At 41.3% G+C, this 26,966-nt stretch overlaps 2 protein-coding genes across 11 annotated transcripts in view; one reads left to right on the plus strand and one right to left on the minus strand.

The window, feature by feature from the left end:
* Positions 1-1,059, plus strand: part of BANK1 (B cell scaffold protein with ankyrin repeats 1) — a 128,361-nt gene extending 127,302 nt beyond the window's left edge. For all 5 annotated transcript variants that reach the window (XM_082052092.1, XM_082052091.1, XM_082052095.1 and 2 more), the window contains one exon: positions 499-1,059. The gene's annotated coding sequence lies outside the window, so the exon portion shown is untranslated. The remainder of the gene's footprint in view (positions 1-498) is intronic.
* Positions 1-26,966, minus strand: part of SLC39A8 (solute carrier family 39 member 8) — a 66,029-nt gene that overhangs the window by 5,291 nt on the left and 33,772 nt on the right. For 5 of the 6 annotated variants that reach the window (XR_014184002.1, XR_014184003.1, XR_014184004.1 and 2 more), the window contains exon 8: positions 2,400-2,545. The gene's annotated coding sequence lies outside the window, so the exon portion shown is untranslated. Of the gene's footprint in view, positions 1-2,399; positions 2,546-26,966 lie in introns of those variants that run through there. The other variant, XR_014184007.1, reaches the window with a different exon arrangement.

The following is a 26,966-nucleotide window of genomic DNA, read 5'->3' on the forward strand; positions in this document are numbered from 1 at the left end:
CACAAATGTTCATTTACCCACGTGCACCAGAAAACACACACTTAAAGTGAAATTGTAAAATCCACTGAGCTAGTAACTCCATGTCTGAAACGCATGCTTTCACTACAAAACCAACACAATGTAGTCGTTTGGGGGTTTGTTGGGTTTGGTTTGGCTTGGGTTTGGTGGTTTTGAGTGTTTAGTACTAAAAAACCTGCAGATAAAGCATTCAAAACCGACACTTCTCTTGCTAATATTCTGGCTCTCCAAACAGTTGAGCCTCCAAGCCCAGTGCAAAGTTGTGCGCTGTGTTGCTTGTGCCTGTCTGAGGATCATCCCACTACCTGTATGCAAGGGGAGAGGAGAGTAACAGTGTTGAGGTCCAGCTGGTGGCTCTGATGGAGAAGCCTGTGCTTTTGATTCTCTTATACTCATTTCTACAAATACAGCATTTGATCTTATTCTAAACAAATACAACCAGTCTACTGAATATTAAGCATTTTTCATTCTTTCTTACAGTGCGATTCTCAGCCAGCTCTGCACCAGTTTCTTCGCTTGGCATCCCGCGCGCCTCGGGGCTGTGACACGGCTGCGTCAGCATCGCTGCGCTTTGGGGAGCTTGGAATCCCTCACCTGGGCCAACCCAGGAACACGGCCAGTATCGCTGAAGCAAGTTAGTAAGAGTTCTTGTCAAGTCAGCACTGACTTGTACATTTTTTCTTTGCCAGTTTTTGTGTTTTTTTTTTTTTAAGATGACAGCTGAGGATTTATATAAAGATATATTGATGCTTTGGGTAATCACTTTTAAACTAATTTCAATTTTTCCAGAATGCTTAGTAGTTGTTTAAAAGTAGATGTTATTCACAAAAGAGAAAGATTGTGAAAAGTTATGAAGATTATGAAGTTATAATACGTAAAGTTCAGTTTTTACTTTTTGTTCAGACATTTTTGTATAGACTTTGTATATAAATTTGTCTTTCCTAGGAATAATAATTGTACTCAAAGTAAAGCTAATTCTTAAAGTCAAACTATGTAAATCAATACTAATTATCTACTAATGCATTAAAGTGATTACAAGAATTGGGTTTACAAGGAAATTGTGTTTTGCTTAGTAAGTTGCCTAAGGTAAGCGCTACACAGAACTAAACCAGAAGAATCTCTACTGCATTTCCACAGCAAAAGTAAAGGAATGGATACGGTTAATGGGTATATAATCTGCATTCCCACAGCAATCTACTCCAGGGTTTAAATGAGCATGTGACAATACAGAAGAATGCAAGAACACCTGCCCTATCTCATATGCAAAGAAAGGAAAAAAACATCTCCTCTGCAACCTGCAGAGAGTACAAGAGAATATTTTAACTTTCAGATAAGTAGGAGCTTAAATAGACTTCCCCCAACCTATCCGAGCTTCACACAAGCCTTCTTAAAAAGCAGGTGAACGTGCTGTTAGAGCCAAAACTGCCTCCACAGAGATCTTAATCTTCACTAACCTGGTAGCTGCACGTCGTTCCCAAACAGCTTTAGGGACCCCAATTGTTCAGAGCAAGCCTCCCTTCAAGATCTCAGTGCTCTTCAGCTCTGCTTTGCACTTAAACTTCAGTTAGGAAACACTGAAAACTACTTATAATCAGAACACTTAAGCTTAAATAAATGGTGCTCCTAAACTACATATTGATGTGTCACCCAACTTTGGCAGAGGGGAGGGATTCAGTGTTCAGACTTAGGAGCCTCGAGGTTCATGTTATTTTTTCCATTTTCAACAAATTATTGTGTCAAGAACTGCTACAAATGAAGATAAGCCAAAAATACAATGTTGAGATTTTAAAATAATGACGCAATCTTTCAAGTTTGTATCACACAAATAGCTTTAGGCTAATTAAAATTCTATTTTAAATGAGTCAATTAAACATTTTGAGGAAATTCTCTGTTCTCTGGGGAAACCCCCTATTTCTGTTAGAAACACTCCTACAAACACTGCAGCTGTATTGCTGTGAAGTCATAAATATTCAGTGACTGCTGTGTTAGTGTGGCAACATAGCTTTGCATTCCATACAAAGGCTTCTCTGAGCTATCTGAACCGCAGCAAAAGCCTGGAAACGTACAAGGTCTCCCAGATCGGGAAATACAGTCAGTGCCTATGAAGTGAGGGACATGAGATAGCCAGGCTTTATAGGAGAAGGAGCTGTGATGTTTTAGACTTACCTGGCCATGTGGAAATGGAGTGAGGAGAATTACTTAAAATCTAAATGTGTACAAGTTGTTATTTTCCCTTAAGAGGTTCTCCTCCCTCCAAAAAATACACTTATTTTCTTATAAACCTCGCTGGTCAGTGTATGCCCTGGCAACCACTCCTGAGCAGCTGACACACAACCTGAGAAAAAGAACAGAAATTATGGAAAGTTTCTTCATGTCAGTACCTGGTGTCTTTTCTGCTTGTTCCTGTAGCAGAAGAGATGAAGGGACGCTTCCCCGCAGGTCGGTTGGCACAGAGCTCCAGGCGCTCTTTGTGCTGCCAAGTGAGCAGCACCAGCCCAGTGGCCCCTTCGCCCCAGTGAGAGGGCACCTGGGAAATGGAAATATTTGAGGTCAATGGTCAGAAACTGACAAAACAGGAAATGGACAGAAATAAAGTGCAGAAAGTTACATCAGGGAAACACTTTGGGTTTCCTGGGGAAAAGAGAGAGTACAACAATACAGCAAGAGTGCCAAACGCACACCTAGAAGCCAGAGCATAGTTCCCCCTCAGGAAATAAAATAATACAATTTTAAAATAAAATAATAATAATTTTAAAAATATTAGTAGCACCAGGTTAGAGGTTTCAGCAGAGTCCAAGCAAGGCACCAGTTCCAGTTGGGAGCACAAGCAGGGAATTGCCATTTGCTAAAAATTGAAGCACAGAAGAAACTCTTGCCTTGCTCCAGGGTAACAGCAGCAAAGAAGATTTTAGAATTCTAAAGGCCAAACTGCAGCCCTGGCAGCATTAGCAAGATGTAAAAGGCAAAAAGCTTCAGTAATACTTAAAGGGTATGAGAGGACAGGCAGAGGCACCTCATTGTTTTTCTTCAGTGAAGCATGTGCTTAGTAAGCAAGTTTTTAGCCACTGAAGACACTTAAATTTCAGCACTCTCGGGCAACATGTTCTCTTTTTTTATCCTTTTTAAATCTCCCCCCAATTTTCTAAGGCTGTGTCATTCTTTCAGGCAGCAAGTGCACCTAGTGTTTGACGGACACCATGTCTCACTGTTGCACAATAAAAGTATAATTACAGTAACTTTTTTAACTAGCTAAAGCTGTCACTGAAACGACTTTAATCTTGATGTACAAAAAGCAATAGTGTTTTCAGTTCCTGCAGCTGGGACAGCTACTTTTGCCACTGTCACAGAAGTACAACTGTCCTACAGAGTACGGAGCAGTCTCAACAGGATGTAAGAGATCAATGGAGAAGACAGACAGTGTCACTTTAATGAAGTAATCATGTTGCTGCACCACAGATTTACTTGCTTGTATCACTCTGATCTTCAGGGTGGATTTGACACAAAGAGTTTAGTATCTCCTCTGACTCCTGGCATTTTATTGTAAAACAAGAACAAAAACCAGCCACACCACCACTAAAACCATTTGAGTGACTTACGTGTCCTGTATCTCAGATCAGTTATTGTTGGTGTACAAAATCTGACAAATCATATATAATCCATGACAAAGTATTTTCTACAATATTATATTCCACAACGGCCAAGCAGCAATTTGAGAACAGGGCTTTTGTTCATCTGGGTTTTGTCTACATGCATGGAGAGACTTTCCCTTCTCCCCCCCACAATGACCCCCAAGGCCACAGAGCAGAACTGAAGCAATGGATGCTTCTTCCTTCTCCCTCCTCCAAAGGGAATTTCTGAATCTCAGTATAGTTAGTTATGTGTAAGCTACAAGTAAAATCATTATACTTCTACAAAAATAAAAGCGTCTGTTCCCCACCCTGCTCCTGTTCAGTATTCACACTCTTGTTTTCTGCTGCAGGATTTCCATATTTCCCCAAGGTGTGTCATGTTTCTAGCCAGACATTCTGACAAAGGAAGTGCTGAAGTTTTGCTAAGCAAAGGTGCATCACTAACAGGAAACATCAGCAAGTGTCTGTTTAGCAGTGCCAGAAGGATTAAGTAAAGCACAAGAGCCTGAGAGCCCAGCTGACACAAGATCCCTTTCGTAGGTGTTCTAAAATATTATCTTCATTGCAAGCTAATTGACTGATCAGTAGAATAACACCACTCTACCCCTCCAGCTGCCACTGCGTATTCCATTACACTTTAACCAATAACCCATTTAAAAATATTTTAAACATTGTGACATCCAAGAAGAAGAATAGAATATGAAGAGACTGACAGTGACTGTAATCAGCAAGCCAGAACTCATCCCAGGGTCGTGTGGATGGCCTGGCTGGCTGCAGGAAGGGCCTCCTTACAGGAGAGGTTTCACTGGGTCATCAGCACTCAAAGATCACCCACATTTGGCTGAGGTAACTCACCGTTCAGACGTAGCCTGTCACCCATCAGGGTGTGGTATGGCCTTCCTGGACATTCACCCTATGAAAAAATACTTGCAGCATTTCAACAACAGCATAATATATAGCACAATAAGAACAGATCTGAAGTCCTGCCTTCATTTTGTTAAAGAAGCTATAATTCTCCCAGGGCCTAAGTCGTGCTGAAGACACGTTTCAGTCTTGGTGGGAAACCTCTACTGTGATAAGAGCAGGAGCAAAATGACAAGTGTTGTCCTGACTGTCCAAGGGGGTGTTAGTAACAAAGAGGAGGCAGGACCATGTGCAGTCACCACGCATCCCCTTCGTTTACTGGAACCAACACTCGTCCTGACAAACTTCGGCATTGCTGAAACGTGACTCTCAAGTGAATCGTTCCAGAAACAGGCCCCAAGACAAGCCATCAACCAGCGGGATGGGGGGAAGGACTCAGCCTCATCCCCCTCGAGACACACTGGGCTGCAGTAACTGAAATTTAAAAACTGCATCCAGAGAGCAGGGAAGAGTTTAATGGAGATAGAAAACGGTCCGGAGGAAGGTACAGTCAACTTATGCCAGATGCCTCGTACAAGAACTCAGAAGGCCAATACCAACATCATTGTCAGCTCTCAACACTTATTCCAAAAGCTTGGATGAGCCTCTTCTGACAGAAGAGGAAATCCCACAAATAAAGTCTCCAGGTCTCAGCTCAGCTGTGCAAAGCCCCTGTTCATGCAGACAGCAGGGACAGAACATCGGTGAAGAATCCACTGAACCGGCCCGACATGGATGCTCCCTGGGTGGTGTGGTACGCAGCGCAAAGCAGAATTAAAAAGCAAAAAATACCTGTATTAGCTGCAATTGTCTGTAGATGAAAGTGACCTAAGATACCTGCTCGTATGGGCTAAGCCTCCAAAAAAAATAAAACCACACATGGAAAATTTTTTTCAGCGGTAAAAGTTTACCATTGCCATCTATACAGATAATACACTTAACATGGTGAAAAACAAAACAATAAAAAGCTCACAACATGTGCAGAAAGTGGTATTTTGATCAACCAGTATTCAAATTCATCAGATATAATGCTAGGATGACTGACTCATTATGAACGTGTGGCTTCACTCCTGGCTGAAGACAGGCCAGGACATTTCACCCCAGGGCACTGACCTAGGAAGCTTGGTTGGGTTACAGCAGCTCTTCAGAAAGCAGCCTTGGACCCCATGCACTTCAAGGCTAGACAGGAGGAACAACTACCTGAAGGACTCGTTCCTAGCAGAGATTTGTCTAATTCCACCCCCTTTCTCTGTCTTTTGCAATATCTTGCTCTTCTAGATTAAGTGCTATTATCAGAAGTCTTTTCATATAAAGATGTTTCTAGATAAAGGAAGGAAAAAAAACCTTTGAAAACACCCTTTCCCTTCTTAACCTGAGATCACAAAGCAGGCCTGATAAACTTTGTTGTTTTTGACGTTCCAGCACACAGCTGTACCTGCAGGCCGAGGCTGGCACACATCACTGCTGCTTACACATGTTACAGGAAACCCCACATCCACAGCCTGGAGATGAGGATCCACCGACACAACACACAGGGCTCTGCTCTGCAGCTCAGAGTCAGGGACCATGGGGTTGCAGTAAGAAACCCAACAAACAGCATTACTGCAAGTGACTGCACCTCTTGTCACAGGTTGTCCTGCTGGTAGGTTTTTAAACCCTCCTTCACCCAAATGCGATGGCTGTTCAGCTCCACTCCTTGACACCCAAGGAATGCAGGCGCACAAACAATCTTCAAATGCCACTGTTGGAAGTGGATAGAAGGCAGTTTGGCACACAGGATGCAGCAGTTTTGCCCCTTCCGGGCATCATTTGTACTCCCCTCCACCACAAAACCATTGTAAGTATCAGTGGTCATGCCCTGAACACAAGCTGCAGCTTGGCCTAACAATTCCTCACGTGCTGTTAACCAGACCAGCCAATACCAGCAGCTGCCCTGCTGCAAAACAGAGCCCACATGGGCTGTCACCCCCAACATGGGCTGTCACCCCCACGTCACCGTCCGGGGCTCACAGCACACAGAGACACACACTGCACTGGTGATGGAGATGGAGAACGGGAAGGGACCAGGCAAGGGGTAAATTGCACCACCAGCCAACAGCTTACATTAGTGTGCTATTTTAGGGTGGATTCAGTCGATCTATAACCACAGGATGCAATAATGAAGTTCCTGATGCTGTCTCTACTGATCAATTAAATCCCTTTGGAGTCAAACAAGCTTCTTCACTAATATCAACACCATTAAAACCAAACTTTTTCCAGCCAGAACACACTGAAAATGTTTGGAGTGATATTAACACAGAGATGGCACACAGGTACTGCAGGGAAATCCACAAACGGCAGCGCAGACTTGATCTTGCACAACTTTCACAGCCTTCTTCAATCATTTCAATTTCAATTAAAGTCTCAGGCCCAAGAGTAGCGTGAATGCTCTGGTAAGCAAGATGACAGAAAAGTGATGAGATCAAAACAGGTGAGAAACTTCCACTCCATCTCTACAGAGGATCCTTCTCTCCTCAATCCATCTAATGAGTTTAAGTTGCCTTTACCCCATACCTGACTTGCCTTTGTTTATTAAGAGGAGCCTGAAAATCACATTAACACAAACCATCTCCTATGGGAAAAATGACTAAAGTATTTTTATTTTTCAGCATTAGACACCTGGGGTAACAGCAAAATGAAAGGAATGAAAGAGGCAGCAACATTCCTCTGGTCTGATAATTTCATTGCCGTTTGAGCATTGTCACATAATCTCTTATTTTTTTCCTGCCCATCTCAAGTAGAAGTTTACAAGATGTGAACGAACTGTAAAAGGAGTCATAGAGAAGTGATACATTATAAAATTTCTCAGGCAGGACTATTTCTTTTCTGGATACTTTTTGTTAGTATTTCCTGCTAAGTGAGCTTGAGCGCCAAATTCGCTTACCATCACATAATCCGCATTACCTCCATTTTTATGATTTTGGTGTTTGTTTTTTATGTCATTAACAACGTCTCGTGTTCTATTTCTGACTGTTGATCTGAAGGCAGTTCCCGTTTCTCATGCCAGTTTCACATGCCAGATGTCAGATTTGTGTCTAATCAGATGCCTTGCAAACATACGCACGATAAACAAAACTGCGCACTGGAGGCATTTTAGATTAAAAGCACATACTTCTTGCAAAATTAAGCTGAGATCAGGATTCTAACCAAATGAGCTCTCTAGATCATGGGTCAGCTTCCCAGAACAGTCTTAGAGAAAGCTACACTTCTGCTCCTGCCATCCCCACCCCACCAAGCATCAGCTATTTTGAAACAGTAAGTCACATTTCCTACAGCAACTACTTTTCCCTTGCGAGGACAGAGGGTGTAGTACTATTTTATAAAACACGGTAAGTAAATAATTTTGTGGATCCAAAGCCAGCTCCCTTCCTCCTCCCAGATGAGACAAGATGGCTTAGCCCCAGCACGGGTGTCGGTGTTTCAGTATCCCTTGTATTGGGATGTTCCCCAAGTCTTCCCTTTCCAGCTCATCCAGAGCAGTAACTGAGCTGCCATTAGTCCCCACTTAGGACCAGGGTTAATCGGATGAAGGCTGAAATAAAGTGACAAATTGCTACTATTTAAATGGTAAGAAAAACATGACTTCCCATTTGCAGCACAGATCAGTTAATACTTCAGAGGCGAGATTCGACTGTTCCAAACATCACATCCACCGTCAGTCAGTCATCCAGGCCTGACAGTCATTACCACCCCGAGATTCTCCATGTCACAGGGTGACTACTCCCTCATTCACCTTTAAATGCAACATGTCCAGCTTGCACCAAATAACCCAGATTAAATTATGAGCTTTTACAATCTTAACTATTTAAGTGCTTATGGCACTACTGAAGAAAAAGCAGAAATTCAACCTGCATAGCTTATCTCATCACTGTCCAACTGAAGTTAAAGCAAAGCCTGACCAAATTTTGTACAGCTAGAGCAAGCTCCACTTCTCCAAGCTAATTTAAGCAGCCACCTTAACTTTCAGCAAAATACTGGAAGAAAATGCGGTGGTGTTCCTGATGAGGCACGTGAATCGAATTACATGCATAAGAACGTGTGCATGTTCCTGTGCTACTGACAACAGGGTAAAATGAAACTGCTTTGCCATCGGAGGAGACTATATTAGTTCACTAACCAGGTTAATAACTGTGAGGCTACAGGGCAAACCACAATCGAGTACAAGATACCTTTGTTTTTTGGTATTATTTTACAGGCAGCTGACAGAAGGTGTTTGAAATACTGTACCGTTTCCCCCTAGATACAGAATTAGCATAAACAAAAGTCAAGGCTAATGAGGTGAGAACAGGCTGGAGCAAGTCCCCTGGCTCAAAGGACACCGCGCAACAGTGTCTGTTTCTCTCCCATTCTTCCTTGCTTACGGGCTCGCTGCAACCATACGAGCAGCTCCGCCTGGTGCCCTCTCCCATCCCAGCTTGGTATGTGCCTTAAGGAAGAAAAGCCAATATCCCACCCACATACTTCTTATCCTTTTACAGACACACTGAGTTCTTTTTTATTCTCCCTTAAATATCTGCAAGGCAGCTACAGCCAAACCACAACACAGCCCGGAGAGAAACCAGTTCAATGGTGGCAAACTTCTTTTTTTTCCCCATTAACGGGCCACAGATATCATCAAATTGAACAGGCTAATGAAACATCGGCAGGTCTGTTGTGCTTCACTAACCTAATCTGTTTGCTAAACACTTTGGGGTTTAGGATATCAGAAAATCCCCCAGTCAGTTGCTTGTTCAGTCTCACACCGCCAAGCTCTCCTTATCTAGCAGCTTTCTATGCAGCATTAAGTTAAGCAAGGTTCCCTGCACTCACCACAGGAGCTGCACCTTATTTATTCAGGAAATTCAAAGCACACTTTTAAGAACACTGGCAGACAGGGCATTTTCCTCATTCCTAAACAGCACAGAAACAAAAATACGCCCAAGACAAAATCACATCAAATTCAAGGGGTTGGGGGAGTAAAGGCCCCTCCACCCTCTTCTCACTTGCGTACACCATTGTAAAGAACATATTAAAGTAGTGGGTGAGCCAATTTCAAGCCTACTCTTTCCACCCACAGCTTTTGTTGCATTTACCTCTGTTCAATCATTCATTCATGCTCCCTCAGCCACTCGCCCACATACATTCCTTGCTGACACCCCAGCTGCACATATGCATTCAGAATTACAGTCCTGGCTTTTGTGATTCTGGTATTGAGAGAATACGAGAAGCAGCAGGGAGAGAAGGCTCTGAAAGGCTGTACAAGATGGACTGTCACAGGTTCACATCACACACACATGTAACGTGCCAGTGTTCAAGCTAACTGATGCAAAGCCACTGAAACAGCCCCCAGAAGCTGTTTGCAACAGCAAGAGCAAGTAGCTGCTAATTTTAAATCTGGAGGCAGCATTGGTAACCATCGAACATGGACAGTGGGGTTTTCAATCACCTTCAGACACCATTAGAACCACGACACCTGGGCACATCTGGGCTGCTGTTCTTTTCTTCAAGTTCTTCTAGCAGCATTTTTTCCTCTTCCCTCAGGGTTCAAGACAAGCTTCAAGACTGTGCAGGTGTGCCTCGCATTGCGAAGAATCTAATTTGACCCAGCAGTGACCTGTACAGACAGCCCTGCAAGCAGGTTTTCATGCTCTCTGAAGTCCACTTCATGAACTTGTGCATTACCAGCATAACATGATATATGCAGTAGCAAAGGGGAGAAACAATGGGGCACAGATGTGGAACATAACAGCAGGAATGTTCACCGTCTCTTCAGGATGAAACCCACCGTCTCTTATCAGCTGATGTGCTCAGCTGATTGCAGTGGCACGAACTGCAGGAAATTCTCCAGCAACCAGACTGTAACAACCACCAGTGCTGCTACACACCAAACCTGCCATTTCAAATCTATTTGGTTTTCTCGGCAGATATGGGTTTCGTATGAATCATTGTGTCTCAGTGGAGCAGAGGGGCTGGATTACAACTCAGCTAGATAACCAGCATGGAACACGAAAGACTGTGCAGCAACATGCAAAGCATGGAAAAATAATGATCAAGGGGAAGGCTTTCAACCCTGAATGCGTGAAACCAAGCTTCTAAATTATACAGGCCATTGAATAAGTAGGCCAGCTTCACACGTGGTGACTACCTGCTAGGATAACATGGCAAAACTTACTCTCATTTTTAAAGAAATGTGGAGGAAAGAGGAGGATGCTCTTGCCAAGTAGCAGCAGTTGGGGCCCATGGAGCCCTGGGCACACTGTAGTAAGGACCTAACTCCCGTTTGTGAGGAATTAGGAATGTAGCACTTAGGAGTTCAGTGCTGAACAGCTGCTGTTATAAGGCCTATGATCATTTGGAAATCCAGCCATCTCAGGCCTTATTTAGCAATTAGCAGTTTTCACGTAACTTCTAAAAAGCATAAAGCTGCTAAAATAGAAAGCATGTGTTCACAAGGCTAAGACTTACAAGCATTACATCATATGTCAGATGTCTTGTCCAAGACAAAGAATACCGGAGAGCTTGAGCTAAAGGGGTTAAAAGCTCCATTTTTGGCTATTCTACCTCCCATTGTTTACTTGTTGCTGAAACGTGTGGTACTTTGTCAGCTCTACAGCTGGCTGCACTGCAAGGATGGGTGAATTCATGTTATCCATAACCACTGCAGCCTCCTGCAGTCTTTTTACTGTGAAAGGCATCTAGCAGATATAAGGTATTTCTTAGTAGCAGCAGGAGAAGTAAATAATGGGGAGAGCACTCTTCTGGTGCTTTAAGATATTTAAATAAATGAGGCCTAAAAGCCATTTATTCTGAAAACACTGTTTCCAGTGATTAACATGTTCTAACAACTCAGCCTTGTGTCAATCTCTTTGGGCAAAGAAACATTACATTAACCTACACTGTTCATAATTTTTAAACCAAAATTTCATAAGTTACTCTGGGAAGCAGTAGTCTCTAGAGGTCCAACGTATATGGATTTTTTATTTCAAATATCCACAACATAAGGAGAGCAGGCTTCAAATTAGTACCTTGCATTAGATGAAATGGCTTCTCATTCTGCTCACTGCAAAATGTGAAGTAACACAGAAACATCAGTAGCTGTGCTAGCGAATTATTTTGTAATTAACCATATTGTCCAAGATACCCTTTGCTTTCTCTCCCTTACATTTGCAAAACTGCATTTTAGTAGAAGCGGCAGAGGCCTGCCTATTCAGAGAAGCCTGTGCTGGGGAAGGCCATTCTAATGATTAATCAGGAGAATTTAGGCATGGAGGACTCAAGCAGGGATTGGGGGGCCAGGAGCAAAGCTTGAGGGTTTTCTTTAAAGCACTAATAGATTAGGGAGTGCAGTACTCCAGCTGTGGGAGTAAAAACCAAGGTGGATGATGCAAGAACTCCTCCCTGTCTTAAAGTCTGTAAACTAAAGCGCAGAAAATACTTAAATTATGAAGAAATTGAGAAGGCTCAGCTCAGCAGATATAACTACACTTGTCAGTCCTGATGCTGGATGCGAAAGCATAATTTCTGATTAACTTTTTAGCTGATAAATTCTTTGTTAGCCTTAGTATTCGTCCAGATAATTCATCTGCTCAACATTTTTTTTTAATTTGGGTAAATTGTTTCTGCTCAATAGCATTCTTGCTAATAGCCAGCTTGCTAACTGGCATCACTGGCATCTAGGTGCCCACCTAGAATGCAAAATACAGCTACAGCATCAACAAAAGTTTTACACTGAAGTAAGAAAATGATGGAGGATAAAGCTGAAAACACATTACTATTTATTAAAACAAACGAACAAAAACCCCACAGTTGTTTCCTCTTTGGACAGGATAGAACGCTTTAAACCACCATCACATATGCAATCTTCAAATCTGTTGTTCTCTTCAGTGTCTTTCATATGCAAATGATTTGCATACGCTATGGCTAATTGTGAAAGACTGGGGAGGGTTTGCTGTTCTTAAAACCAGAAAGTCAAGTAAGAAAGGGTAACACCGGATTATGTGTGAAGATTACAGATAGAATGAACTTGACATGTGTCTATTAACTATACCTTCAAAATACGAAAGAGTGAGCCCAAAAGGCAAGCTTAATGGATAGAAAATACGTATCAATTAGTCACTGTGTTGCTAAAAATATAGTTGATGCCAGGAATTCACCCGTTTAAAAGAATATTTGACGTGCATAGGTAATAAGATTTACACGTTCATAAAACATACCTCAGGACATACCTCAGCCACTGGATAACGCATGTTTTATACCTATTTGGATCACAATTATTATGTTTCCACCTATTCTTCAGAGCAACCATGAGATTAGCGCAGGGTTATCATGCTACCTCACAGCATGCTAACTCCCAGCTCATGGTAGGAAAAGCGACTTATCTTGTTAACAGAGATTGATGTACCCTGCTCCCATTTTATTCTGGAATCAGATGTATACACGAAAACAATTCAATGTAAGGAATTCCAAATCTTGATTAAATTCAACCACAGGATTATTTGTGATGTGCATAAGATTTCAGCCCAGCTTCTTAAAGATAAGGGAAACAGCATTTATAGAAAACAGAAAGAACACTAGAAGCCCTGGTAACAAATGCAAGTCTTCAGATGCTCTTTTGAAATCCATTGGAGTTAAGAAGTAACACATGGTTTAGTTACCAGGCATTAGTGCTGGGACAGCTGTTTTGAAACCAGCAGGAGTTTAAGGCCACAGATGATCTCCTGTCCCTACTAACCTAGCCAGAGAAAACAAGCTGTGTGGTGGCGCTGCAGCACAGACTGCTCCACAATACCCTCCTCTGCACTCCACAAGTAACGCACTGCCTGCTAAACCTCCCAACAATAATCAAGGCAGCTTATAGGAAGCTAAAGAAAAGGCTTAGCAGGACAGCAGAAGCAGATCCCATTCAAAGCAAATGCAGATTTGCAAGGCTACTTGCTCATTACACTGGATGTTTTATTGGTCAGAAGATTTCTATGTTGGAATTTCTTTGCCATCTAATTTTCTGGGTTGTGCCTCAGAACAAAATTGAGCAATTATTGCAGTGAAGCAAATGAAGAGGTACAATGAGTACCTGTTAAATATTAAGACTTCTGTTTCTTCTGAATTAACTTTATGCACTTGTTAAGTGATGCATTCCTGTTCATCCCTATCTGCCTGTATGACCTCAGGAAGCTGTACTCATGCCAAATCTCCCCCAGAATTAATCAAGTTTGAAAAGGAATATTTTCTGTGGGTAAAAATGTAACTGTGGTTGGCAGATGTTCTATTTGCTTTGACATGCTTCATCTAGATCCCTCTCCCTCCACTAAAACAAAAGGAAATATTGTACTGTTTTCACTTCAAGAATGGAAGACAGCTCCAAATATCTCTTCTTCATGCTAAAACTGCCATTTTCTTCCCTTTCAACTGCTATTAGAGCTTTATGAAGGTTTTGGGTATTTTGTGGTCATGGTTGAAGATATACGCATACACAGGAAGTTGACTAATCTTCTAACTAATCCATTATACATAAGATAGCCACCAGATTAGTGCAATTTGTTGTAGCAGGGAGGCATTGAATAAATTCCCTGCTTCACTCTACATCCCTAAATCATATCTGCTATGCCAAGAGGCCAACAAATTCCTCAAAGGGAAGTTAGGATTAGTAAATCTTACCCTCTTTATAATACAGTAGCTGGTTACTCATGTACAAAAAATGCTATACTACTTGTGTAAAAGTGCTTTCAGTAAGAGCTGACATAATTCATACTCATTTTACCATCCTTTGACAAAGAGTTTTTAAATTACACAATATACATATAAAAGTGCAGTTCTGTTCATATGATTTTTGTCACCAAAATATTTAACTATCCCGTCTCCCAGTTTTTCAGTTTTTGTTCCTCCCATCAAGGTTTTGCAACTACATCACTCCAAGTGTATCTGCAATCTCTGCTTTTTCATTTACCCTGATGTTACATCTATTACTTGTATCTTACAACAACACAATATTAGTCTCAGAAGACACACTGCCAGGATGTTTTCCTTATAAAGAGGCGGTCGAGCACTAGCTAATACAGACATGAATGTAGTTAAGGCCCCATTTAGGGCCTTAACACTGATTCTCCCCATCTCACACTTTGGATACTCATTTGTAGTCATGCAGTCTGGCATAAAAATGTCACTGCTGGTCTTTAATTTTACTGCTGTATAGAACAGCGAGGCAGGGATTTGCTGGTGTGGAGTTTGGTTGGTTTGTTGTTGTTTTGGTTTGTTTTTTTCGTTGGTTCGTGGGGGTTTTTTTAATGAAGATAACAAGTTGGGGGAATTTGCCTAATTTCAGTGGCAGTTATGGATTCCAGCACACAGACAAGCCTTGTAAAGACACAGCCCTACAACATTTGACTTTGATAACATGAAAACTCAGAAAAGCTTCAAGGACTGCCAGGAAGTATTGGTGGGGAACCAGGTCTCACCATGTAGAGAGAAACCGTGATATCCTGTCCCTGTTTCTTCGATTCCCCCTTCCCAGCCCTCCTCTCCAATACTGAAATCCAAGAACCACTTTTTCTCATCACCTTCCCAATTCACTGCCTTGTTGTATACACACTTTTCAAACCTTTTGATAGGGAAATGGGGGGCTGGGAGGGGAAACACCCCACTATTTAACACTACTTGAATGAAAGAATATTTGGAGAAGACTCATCCACTCACAATGCACAGGCAGATTCTGTTACTCCACCTCAGGCTTTCTTTGGAAATAGAACTAGTTTCACTGAAAGTAATTGGGCTGCTGCTATTGTTACTACCTACCTACCACTGCAATGTTACTACCTACCTACCACTGCAATAATTGCTCTCTATAGAGAGCAGTGATTTAACTTACCCAGAGAACAGGGAATAACATGATAGGATGGAATACAGGACATGTTTACTGTAATTTAGAGCCATATGAAGATGGGGAAAAAATTAAGCTCAGTTATACACGTTACTCTGGTGGTAGAAGGGGGTGGTTGATTCATTGCCATTGGTGTTCCTGTCCTTCCTACCCCTTGAGGCCTTTCTGCAGGTGACAAATAGAAAACATTTTATTTCCTTACTTTCTCTTCCCTCTCTTCTCCTCACATGCCCCAAGTCAGCTCAGTGAATTGCCTTTTCAAGTCAAGAGAGTTAATTTCTAAAGATTATGGTAAGGCAGTTATGCCAGTCACAAGAAAAGCTACAGTGTGTATTTCACAAACAGCTAGGATGTGTTTCTAAAGGAGGACCGTGCCTGCTGCAGATTTGCATAAGCCATCTTACACTGGAAATATCCAACAAGGGCAAAGCCACCACTACTGGAATGGTCCAGACCTCAAGTCTATCTTTACAGTTCAAAAACCATTCTGCTACTTGTCTGTATTAACTGTGTTAGTAAAAGACTTGGAGGATTCTTCTGAAATAACCTGCCAAAGACAGAGATTTCTTTTCAAACCCCCTTTAGAGGTTGGGTTTTTTTACCTAATCAAGTGACTGAAGTGTCAGCGTCATTCTACAAGTGACATATTTGATATGAAAATAGTTATTTGTACTACAGAGGTGTTACAACTGTGATCAGACTCCATGGAACAAAGAATTGCACTTCTAGATCAGGATTGTCTGTGCCTAAAGCAGTTGACAAGGGAGAATGGAAGTGCTATCTTGGTATTCACATCAGCTACCTTCAGGAAAGGGGTAAGCAACACGAGACCAAGAACACAGCATTTATTTACATAATATAAATAATAATCAAAACACAGACTATTTCTGGAAATGTAGATGGGAGCTCTCACAAAATGTTCCATGTTTCATTGGTTGGAGGCATAAATCCATTTTCAATATGTATTTAATTTTGCAACTAGTTGTCTTATTTTCTTTCACAATTAATTTTTCCTCACAGTAAGAGGTAAGATCACAGCAGGTTTAAAATGAAGCACACCTAATGTCCCATTAGCAGAAATGTCAAGTTCTTCCACATGGGAAGTGTAACTGATGGCAAATTTTATTCAGTATAAAAATCTCTGTCTGGAAAAAACAGGAAAATGCCTGTTTTGGATGAATATGCCTCACTTGTTTGAGATTATAGCATGCAGCCCAGAGTGCAAGCCATCTCTCGTTTAGATTCACAACCCTTCAGCCAAAGCCATGGTACGTGCTGTGTGCCAGCTCTTACCCAGCAGTAACTGAGGAACAAGCGATCTTTCATTTGCCAAGCAGTAAAACCCACACAGAATAATTACCCAGCAACAGCCAGCGTGCTGTAAATCTAAAGTTGTTGCACAGCCATCCTCTCAGAGGCAGAATTGCTGGCTGCTTCAGAGATTTGGACTGGCCTGGATCTGGAGGAAGCCACGTCACGATACAAGCATAGGTCTCAAAGAAAGGGCTTTCTCCTTGCTTGCTGGGCACCCCTGGGTGAAAGGGAAGTTGGAATGAATGGTCTTAAATCATATTAAATCCCACTGCTCCCAGTAGCTCCCACGCATTTAAGAACAATGTTGAGTTCTTAAGCAAATTTTCCCTTCTCACCTTATGCTTTTCCAAGCCTGTCTGCACTAGTGACGATAGAAGCCACTGAAAAAGGTAGGCAAGGGCTGGGAGGAATCCTGGAGGGCACAATGGGAAAGAGACGCCAGAAGGAAGGGCAGTTCCCGGACTAGTTCTCTTTCCCAGGATCTTCACTTCCACATGAACTCACTGCACTAAGACCACTGAAAACAGACCTGTCCCCCTGAATTGCAGCCTAAGACTCTGTTACCCACACAGCTCTGCCCAGAGACAAAGCATCCAACTCTGGGGAGATTATCAAGGAATAATCCCTATTCCACAATCTGCTCCAAGCAACATGAGCCAAGGCATTTAGAGTCCTTTCAAAAAGTATGGTCAAACAGGAGAAGACAGTGCTTTGAGAAACTGTCTGAACTCATGTGGATGATGAATGATGACCCAAATACTGTAAGCAAACAGCTGATTCCCCAACAGCACATCACTTGAAATACATTCAGCAGGTTTGCTCATTGCTGTCCACATCCAGCCCAGGAAAGAGCACGGGCCTGTCTGGGGTCCCAGCCCTCCTCACACAGCCAAGTAAGAGTTTGGAATGCACCAAGTTACAACTGGCTTTTAACAAGGACTTTGCTGAAGACAGAGTCCCCATGCCAAACTTTCTTAACAAGAAAGGTGATATACTTGATAAATTATTTTGTTCAGAACAGTTAGAAAGTGGAGAGGTGGATTTCATCTACTTCACAGTGATGACTTAATGTGATCCTCATCACCACAGGGTCTGACTCATGCCAGGCAGGTATAGGAAGGCGGCTATTGAAGCTATCGGTATTTTGGTCTGAATATCTCTGATACAAATCACACAGGCCACAGCTGCCATAAAAAGCCAAATTAGTTCATTCAACAGCACGTTGTTGCCTTAAGTAAAGCTATAAAGGATGGAAAACTATTGCTTACGAGAAGTCTCCCATCACCTCTTCCAGAACTTACTCTGGTCTGCAGAAAATAACTTCTCAGTCTTAATAGCTGTAAATGAAATAAAACCATAACTGGCATTAAACTTAATTCTACAACAACTTCACCATATTTTTACTTTGGTGTTCAAAAATTACTTGTGACTGAAAAAGCCAACGTTTCCAGAGAAACTATTAGTTTTCAGAGCCAAATTAACCTTTAGTCTAATGAAACTGAATCCACTGACACTGCTCTTCGGTGAGCCAAATTATTCAAAAATTCTGTTTGTCTGTAACAAGCACTGACTAACACTCTGTGACTACAAAATACAAGCTAACTTGCGGCAGATGCCACTTTCAGATTTCTTCTGAGGCCAACTCTAACTAGAAAACTCAGATCAGCATGTACAGGCTCAGATCACCGGTGTGCTCGGCCCTTCCTACAGTTCCAGCTCGGTATGACGTGTGTGCACACAAACACACAACTCACTCTGGAGTTTTTATCCACTGAAAATATAAAGAGCATTACTCCTTGCACTTATTACTTGATTGGCCACACTTACATAAGCATATAAAAAAAGCTCTTAAGATGCTCCAGATTTAAGTAAAATGAATCAAAAGGGGTTTTGTTTGTTTTTAACGAGGACATACAACTTTTTGTGCAGTCAGTAATGCTCTCATATTTTAGAATAATAAATGACAAAGTTCCTTCCCTGCCTTTGCAAACCAATTTCCTATTTTACCTCTTGATTTTTATTCTCTCTCCCACATGTTTCTCCCTTAATTAAAACTTCAGACCTTAGAGGAAAAAAAAACCTGTCACAATGAATCAGACTTGTTAGTCCATAAGGTGCAATATCCTATTTAATACTGATGTCAGACTGGCAGATCACTTGGAAAAAACACTGTGTGTTGCAAGTCAGCTGAAAATAAATTCATGTAAGCTTTTCGAACAGTCAGTTCCTTTAGTTGATTCCATAGTGGATTTAACTGATACAAACCAAAGGAAAGACTAAGAGACTGCCTACAACAGTTGCCACGGATGGGTTTCAGGAAAGTGCCATTTCTCTCTGGTGGCAGCACAAGTACAAAAAAAGGCACAGCAATTGGGTCTGCAGAACATCCTTATACACAAAAGTCAACTTTCTACCAAGGCAGGATACTTCCCCTACAGCTTAACTATTCTGTATGTTCAGGAAGAGACTAGAAAAATATATTAAATTTATGCATTTGTCCTGACAGAAAGGGATGATCCCTTGAGACTCACACTGGCACTTCCTTTTCAACTATCCGCTTTTCAAGCAACAAATTCTCCCAACATTGCAGTGCAGTGAGAAGGTAAACAACTGAGTTAAATTAACCTAAAGGTCAGCCAGGTCTGCCTGAAGTCACAAGTAATGCCGGGTTTGGTTTACTCTCAGGCTGAAAAGGTTTCCCAACCTCAAGTTTACAAGTTTTGAGCCTTTCAGTAACTCTGGCCAGAAACTTCGGTTTGAAACTATTTTGGTGTTATCCAGTGCAAACAGCTTCCCCAAAAGAATCACACAGCTAGAGTTTTAATTTCAGATCAGTCCAAGATGTGTTTCATGAAGGAGTAAGTATAAGGGCACTGTAGAACTCGAGTCTCTATAACAAGCTCTGTGGTAACTCTCCCTTTGGTTTACATCAAGTTAGAAACTGGGTATTCCACAAGTTTTCTAAATGCAAATGCACATGTGAGAAACCTGAAGTGATTAAAACATAAGAGAACAAAGACACGGATCAAGATGCACTTAAGACAGATACCGAGTCTTACAGTTTTCTAAACATCCCGTTGTATATTCAGTGTGGTCTCTCAAAAAAGGTTTTAGGTAAACTAGGCCTTAGTGTAGCAGCAAGTACCTGCAATCAGTACAAAGCTTTCACTCACCTCCACAGGAGCAAAATGAATTTTGAATAAGCCTTCTTGTTTATCATACAGATACACACTGTTTACTTATTTAGAAGCCTGTTCCCTCTCTTCCTGCCTAGGTGGGTACTCAGCAATTGCTACACTCCTTTAATACAGTGGAATATTTGAAGCATGAACTAGGAGATAATATTGCACATACTGTTTTGTTAGTTATGTTATGATAGATTATACTCATTAAACCTGTGATTACTGTTTGTATTTATTGTGTTCCAAGGAAGGATTACAAAACAATTACCAGTCCTACAGACCTGCTAGAAGGCTTAATTGCAGATTTGCTGTATCTGCACCACAAATTAAAAAGCAGTAAGTTACATTCTTCAGGCAAAATTAAAGTTTGCCCACACATACATACAGAAGGTTTTTTTTCTAGTTGCTGGATTTCACCATACTTTATTATACACTCCTGATACATAAAAGGCTCCATTTCTATACTTCACATGATGCTTCAGGAATTAGAAAAGGAGGAATAAACGCAGCTGCACAAAAGCTTAGAATTATTCACAGTAGTAATAGTCATTAGTAGCGATACCTCTACCTAGTTATCTTTTTTTCACTTATTGATAGACTTGACATCAAAGTCCATCTAGGTGTTTCTGCTAAGTTTTCTAAGGGTTGCACAGAATTATTTGGCTCCATGGCATCCAATTAAGCAAAGATGTAAAAATGCTTGTTGTCATATGAAAAACTTACAGGTCGTGGCAGGATGGAGTTTGAAGAAAAGGATGAGGGCAGAAATATATTATAAAAAAAAAAACTACCCCCCTTTTCTCCATTAGCTAACAATGTGTCTTCTACACATCAGTAAGACTGAGGCATTGTCAGTTTTCAGCCTTCTGAAGGCTGGTGCTCTTTATTCAGCCCTTCAAAGGGATTTGGCTTCATTTCAGTCTCAAACTGTGATCTCCTCTCATGTAATTGGAAGAAAACTGCTTCAGATCTGCAAGAGATTTCAAGCTTTTTCTCCCTAGTACATAGATCTTTCTGAAACAGCTATATCATGTGAAAAGTATGGAAATGGCCAAGCTAGAAGGATAGGAATCCATACAAACAATCTGAAGGGAGCTCTTCAGTAAAGCCCTTGTAAAACTGTCATTTTTCCTGTATCGGCCAATCCAGCTCTAAACCACACTCCAAGTGAATGACAATCTCATTTCTAGTGAACAAACATGAGCAACACTGAAACCAGTTCTTCATGACAAACTGTACAAAGTAGATACGTGCCAGAAGGGCATTCTGACAGTTTAGCATTGTAGCCACAACATTATAAGAGCAAGCAGCATATGCAGCAAGGCCATGGGGAATCAGGTTTGAAGCAGCACTGGGTGGAGGCCACTCAATAACACAGATACAACTAGTGCCATCAGTGGAGATCAAGATACAGCTCTCCCCATCTGCAAGAACTTACCGCTTAGTCTGATGGGACAGCTTGAATAGTCAAGTGCTTACATGGAGAGGAAGTGGATACACATCTATGAGTCCTGGGTGCAATCTAGCACTAAGGAATTAAAAATAAATTTTATATCCAAACAGGGCACAGATGTCATTATTGATTTGGGTGAAGACTTTGAGGTATCAAGTGCCTGCATAAGCCAGAGATAACCACGGCAATGTGGGCTTTTCACACCCTAAAACGTCCTCAGAATTTTCCCACCATGGTTCAATGCAGTTAGCTAATTTCTGTGCCTCCAAGATCTGCTCTGCACTGTGGGATATTTTTTTCCATTTAAGAAAGCAGTTGGCCACTAGCTATTGGTTTGCTAAGTCACAATTTAAAGTCAAATATGCAATTATAGCAGCTATAAATAAGCACAGTTTTTGTGCAGCAGGAACCTTATTACAGCAGCGTAACCATGTTGATACAGGAAGTGATGTGATTAACAACTGATAAGTACCTGACAACTCAATAACTTGGTTTTGCCTTAGAATAACCTACAGCACTTTCCAAGTTCTGTAGTTAATGTCTATCTATTGTTGTTAATTTTCTTATAGAGGGGAAAATAGTTTCCAAACAAGAGAAACAGCCAGTATGTATGCACCAAACATCTGCAGTCTACCAAATGAAAACCTAATTTCCCTGACGTATCTAGCCACTGTTTTAATTGCTGGCAAATTCCATGCTCAAAATTCCATAAGGTGGCGCAAATTATGACAACAAACCCATTTCCAGTTATTTTCACAGGGTATTTTCCACAGAGCTCTAACAGGAACTCATCATACATGTGAAGATACTGAATTTCTTTTTCTGTATGTGATTGCTTTTTGAAGGGAGGGAGACAGTCACAATAGATGGAATCTGCCAAGGGAATAATGAAAGCAGCCTTTATTTTATAGCCCCACGGAAACAGCAGTTCAACAAGAGGGACAAAGATCACTGGTCAAATCTCACAAAATCTCTCATCTTCAGCTTATGAAACACACATTTATGATAAAGAATTGGAGTGATGTAGTTGAGACAAAAGCGTTACTTGTCTCCAATACAGGCAGTATTTACAGGAGGGATCATAGAATCATTTCAGTTAGAAGAGACCCTCAGGATCATTGAGTCCAGTCATAACCTATCTGAACTCCAGCACTAAACCATGTCCCTAAGATGCTGTACAAAACCTCAGAGCAGCTTTGAGACCAAGGCAAATTTAGGTCAAGTGAGCTCTCTCCTCCCAGCCCATATATTATACATATATTATTAACACTGCATAATCAGTGTTGCTTTTCTGTAAAATATCTCACAGGGAAATCCAAAATGAACAGACATTACAGGCATGAACCAGGTATTTCAGTGGCAATTCTCCCATGAAATCATCAGCTCAGTTGCCAGCAGCACTAAAGGCAATGAAAACACCACAGAAATTATAAAAGAAGCACCTGATCTGTGACACAGACAAGCATTACTCTTTGTTAGTAGCAAAGATGAGAAAATTGCAAAGAAAAAAGAGTTCAAGGCCAGGAAACTAATTACTCCAGCTGCAGTATCAGCCAGCAAGATCAGAAAGGCTTCAACCACAGTTGATAACAGCTTCTTTCCTCTTGCCCTTCCTTGGAAGCCACAACTGAACGGCCAGCTGTGGGAAACAAAAAAGTCCCCTATATTGTACTTTATTTCCTATATTATTGTGCTAGAGAGTGGTTCATGAACAAGGAATTTTTACCTTAATAAAATCAGTCCAGGTTTTTCAAGGGAGTACTGAGAATTATATTTCTTAGTCTTCCATCATAAGGAAAACTTGTTTCCTTTATTTCCTTCTTGTTAAAGGGAACACTACCACAGGCCCGGTCTTTCAAAAACACACCTTGATTTTTGAGAAGAATGTGTGGATGATCCTATCCAGGAAGGGCTTTGGGAAACACATCATGAAAGGAAGAAATTCCTAAGGTGCTCCAGTAGTTTCTCTCAATTAAGTTCAAGTCTTGGACTTCTACAGATTCCATTTTTTGATTGTTCATACCAAACAAGAACTTCAAGAGCTTCAGCTGGCACCAAGAAGTTACAGCACATGGTACTATTGCTTGACACAAATATCTCAATGTTGGATGCAGTATTTTTACCTCCAAGCAAAAAAATACACGATGCAATTTTAAGAAGAAACAGAGCAGGTAAGGCACTGTTGACTTCATCAGAACTTTTTACACCAACAATGAGATCAAAGAGTTCCCACAGAGTGAACAAAACAGTGAATAGCCAAGAAAAAAACTGATTCGATTTACCAAAGAGGAAAGTCACATTAGCAGCTCAAGGATACCTGAATGTAAAGTTACAGTACATACATTTTTAGTGAGAGATTGTCCATTCCAGTTTTCTCTGCTCCTGTTTATTTCACAAAGGTTCAGTACAGCTTTGGGAGCTTTTTAAATAGGGAACAGAAAGGGAGGTTGCAATTTACTTTTTTCAGACTTAAGAACAAAATTGATGTAATATGGCTGAGCTTGAACACATCCTCGGTGTGTTCTGTAGGAAAGCACAGTTGCACCCAGTTGCTAAGGCAAGACAGAGGCTGTCATTTCTTACCCATAAAACAGCCTAAGCAACTACCAGCAAACTAGCAGTAAAATCTCTCTCTGCTTTAAGCCTTCAGTGTATGCCAAACTCCAAACTGTTTCTCTAAAGTCATCTGCTGCAGACTTTAAGTTTGAGCGCTGGGAGCGCTGTGGTCTAACGTTGCCTGCTCTATTGCAGTCCAGGCTGCCTTTTCACGTCCTTTATCACAAATATTCTAGCGCACAGATCTTTGCTGCGATCTGAGCTTTTTGGTTTATTCCATAGCTTAAATCATGTTCACCCCTTCCTCCTCTATCCACTCAGCAATCACTTCCCCGACACCTGCATTTTCTCTTGCATTTAGTATCTTGGATCAGTATTCAGAAGCTGCTCTGACCTGCAGTCCACACATGCAGGTTCCATTGCCAACGGCCTGGCGAGCCCCGTCATCCCAGTTTACAGACGAACACTGGATCTCCAGCTTTACTGGAAAGGGCACCACTGAGGTCTGGTCTGTCCTACAAACAGGAGCTGTACAAGGAAGCCAACAGAAATTGCTGTAGAAGATATACCATATATATCCTTACAAGTCCTACAGGAATTACATTAATCCAGCCTCCAACTTAAGTGTTTGTATTTTTGATGAAAGGACATTTTAAACTTGACTGGATTCAACTATGAAATATATGGCCTTGTTAAAAAGGGACATCAGCTCATTGACGATGATATGAACCAAATCATCAGTCTGGGCATGGATTTATATAGAGCAGACATCCTTCCAATTTTGCAATGCCAGTTAGGACTCCTGCATTTGTCTACTTATGTTGAGAAAGTTTCTATGTTCTTTTAATCTTAGAACTAATCGAGAGCTTAAAAATTCAGCCTAAGCTAAGCATTTTAGTTACATGACTAGATAGTTGCCACCTTGTCATCTTGGATCTTAGCATTCGGAACTAGAAAAGACACTGCTAGTTAATTTGCCAGACAAATTAATGTTAATAGCAGTAGTCAGCCATACAAAATACTACTCCCGTGGGAAGAGCCAGGATTTAGCTGGGACTGCTCACTGGGTTCTGACTTGCAGAACTGCGCCACATCTGTGGAGGGGAATTTCCTGTCCGGGGTAGCTAGGGAGAGCTGTAAGAAGTCAGATTCATAACCTTCAACAGACCATTTTTGATGCTCATTAGTAGAAATACAGAAGGGCAGCACTATACTATATACTATATACTATATATATACTATACTATACTATATACAGTACTCAGCATCCTTTATAGGAGCTTCTTACAACCACACACACACTTCTCTGTGTTGGCTTCCAACATGTTGCACGTTGTTTTGCCATTCTCAAGTCTATTCACAAAGTGCTCAACTTTTCTCTTTTTAATACTAACAAACTTCCCTGCAGCTTGCCTGCTAAGAAGTATTACAGAAGCAAGGCAGTATTTTGCCTCCAAGCTTTGAAACATTTTTGCCTTGATTTTTGCATTGTTTGATAAACAGACAGCAAGCAGCTCTGTTCCCACTGTATGAGTCACAAACTAAGGCCCAGGCACGGGCCTCAGTGTTGTCAGGCCTGGGGTCAGAAGTGGATCTGAGGCAAGTTGACACTGACGTTCTTTTATTTCTGTGGCAAGAACAGTGGAAATCAGATCTCACCCAAGATGGCTGTTCGTTTTCCGAGTGTTTTACAAACATTAAACACTTGCAATTAGCAATGCTCTAAACTGATAGACAAGATGGACCATTGTTGCCATTTCAGGGAGGCAGCAGAAACGAAGGGAGAAGGGAGATTTAAGTAATCTACACAAAATCACAGCAGCAGCTATACTCAGACCCAACTTGAAAACCTCATTTTGCCTTCGTTTAACAGTCAACAAATATGCTATCATATGGACTCTCCAGTGTGATTTAGCCTTATTATAGACACATGTTGTTGCAGACCCAGGGAACTTGGGCACCTCTGTACTGTGTCCCCCATCCTTCCATTCAGGAATCACCACAAGCCAAGCTGAATACTTCTTTATGTCCAGTGCCAGCAAGTCACAGGGTCTTACTCCTCTTGACCTCTTATTCGCCAGAGGAGAAAACAGAAAGTGTTTGAAACCATTACATTTAAAAGATACACACAATTTTCTGCATATCGGTCACTAAAACATGCACATACTTGTGAATTTTGCTTATACCACTCCTGGCAGGTAGGAAATTTCCAGCTTACAGACCAAAAACACAAGCAGAGAGCTCTCAACCGTACTTGCTGCTTCCATATTAAGCACAGTATCCTCCTTACTATTAATTCTCTTTGTTAATTAGTTTTCAGTGATTTGCTGCTCCCCCTCCATCCAACAGTGAGCAGAGAACAAGTGATAAAAGTTGTTTCCTTAACCTCTCTCTCTCCAAGAAGGTACATTCACATCCATTAAAATTAAGCAAATACACTAACATTAAAAATGACCCAAGTGCTTAAGCTGGCAGGCACCCTTGAATGCCCACAGCCTCCAGTGGCTTAATTCCCCACAGAAAATACTCAGCATCTCAAAGGTTACTGCCCTCATTGCAACACCATTAAAAACCAAAATAATAATTTAAAAAAATACCCAACAGTCTGGACACCTGACAGAATCATTTAAAGGAGAAAGAATGACATCTTCATAAAACTTTGTACATTCAGATGAAAGCAACCAAAAGAACTCATTAACAATCCACAGAAATCACAGTTCGCACACTCTTAAAAATAACAAGCCTCAAGAGCAAAATAAAGATAGGAATTTATAAGCTATAAACAAATCGCTTTTAATTAGCCCAGGCAGAGCAGCACATCAGCCCCACTATTTCACTGACCCCATTCCTGAGACAGCTTGAGGGGCAAGCACATTGTGTTCCATGAACACGGCCCATGTTCTGCTGAGCAGCTCTCCCTGGTACCCAGCACAGCTCTAGCAAGCAAGACAATAGACTTGGACTCAGGTACCCACCACCATCCTGTATCCAGCTATACATCAATATACAGCTGAACACAC

This window comes from Streptopelia decaocto (assembly GCF_964273445.1).
Source record: "Streptopelia decaocto genome assembly, chromosome: 4".
Lineage (NCBI taxonomy): Eukaryota > Metazoa > Chordata > Aves > Columbiformes > Columbidae > Streptopelia > Streptopelia decaocto.